This window comes from Poecilia reticulata, linkage group LG2, assembly GCF_000633615.1.
Source record: "Poecilia reticulata strain Guanapo linkage group LG2, Guppy_female_1.0+MT, whole genome shotgun sequence".
Classification (NCBI taxonomy): Eukaryota; Metazoa; Chordata; class Actinopteri; order Cyprinodontiformes; family Poeciliidae; genus Poecilia; species Poecilia reticulata.
The window spans coordinates 19,455,513-19,457,226 of NC_024332.1; positions in this window are offsets into that span (position 1 = coordinate 19,455,513).

The following is a 1,714-nucleotide window of genomic DNA, read 5'->3' on the forward strand; positions in this document are numbered from 1 at the left end:
GTGTGTGTTCACTATATTAACAGCACATAGTCACAGGCGTGTGTGTTCCCTCCTGCTGCTGGAGGAGAGAGTTCAGTCTCTTCTCTAGCAGCACATCCTCCTCGGTCAGCTGTGTCAGGCCAGTAGGGCCACATCCAGCTCCACCTCTCATATCCACTGCTCTGCTAGGCCCAGCCCAACCTCGCTGAACACTCTGGTTAAAAAGTTCATGCTTCCAAGATTGAAAAACACTTGTGCTTATTTTACTGTAGAAACAGTAAAATAGTATAGAAGGAACAACGTTGTCTTTTTGGAACAGGTTTTGTCTTTTTGAAAACATACAAGACAAAACCTGTAAACTATGTTTTCCTCCTCAATCTTCCCCCAGCTGACTACCTAGCAGCCGACCTCTTWGAACAAACATTCCTGTGTGAGAGACGGACAGGATTCACATCTACCTGTCAGTGTTTCAGCTCCAACACTTTGGCTGCTGTTCATGTTCACGTCCTCTTGTCTTCTGGTCTGATACTGTTTCTATTAATTGATTAAGATAAATCTGATTGCTGAGAAAAACAAAGGCTGAATGTCAACTTGATGAAGTTAAATACACAAAAATTATATTTTGATTTTCTGATATTTTGATTGTTGATCTTGAACAGAAATAAACTCTGCTTGGGACTTGTTTTATCAAGCTGATCACATGATCTGTAATTGATTAATCGCATTTAATCGCATTTTAATCAAAAATTATAAATTGCCAAAATAAAAAACATTTTCTATTCAAAATCACTTTCTGCCGTTAAATTGTTGAATAAAGGACATTTGAGAGCAACAACAAATATATTTATTATTTAATCTGTTAGGATTTCCAAAGTGTTCAGGATGATTTAGCTCCCTCCAGGATAATCAGAGCTTGTTTATCTAAAGCTTATTATATTTGCTGTGTTTTGTTATTCTGATTATTTAAGTGACTCTTTTGGAGACCTTAACATATTCAAAGATTCACCAAGCTTCACCGAACATTATCCCCAGCGATAATTTTTGGGATTTTGATAGAGTAAAGACTGGGTGGCCAAACTGCTCCACACAGATCTGAAAGTTGGCTCATAAGTTGATCCCCACAAATCAGGATTAAAAATGTTTTGGAGCTATGTTGTAAAATTTCATTTTGGGTCTAAGGGCAAATTATGGCCATTTTTGACATTTACACACCTCAAACTTAAACAAGATCCTGGGAATTTAGAGCTTCATGTTTGATCAGTAGATCAGAGGCAGAGGATTCAAAGTTATCAAAACCTTGAGTTATTTTTTAGCATATTTAGTTTTCTCTCAATCATCTCATCATCTGATTGATACCAAGCTGGATATGAAGGACTTGTGTTAATGTCTAAAGACACAAATAGGAATTGGAATTTGACTCCAGGGCGCCCCCTATGTTATTCCAGCAGCTATCTTTCCCTTACGCATCATCGGATCTCCACTAGATGTTTTGTTCATCATCAGGGAGCGCTGCTAGTCAGGCTGGTCTCGTTCAGTCATGAAACCTGATCTCCGTCTGACAAACCAAAGTCCAAACTTGAGGTCTTCACTAAACTAATTACTGAAACAAATATTGAAGAAACTGATATAAAAGAGAGACAAAGAGATCCTGTTATGTTATTGTTTTAGTAATAGCTTAAAGTTGTTTATGTTCTTCTGCCTCTCCTCCTCCTCTTCCTCTCTCAGGATGAAGATG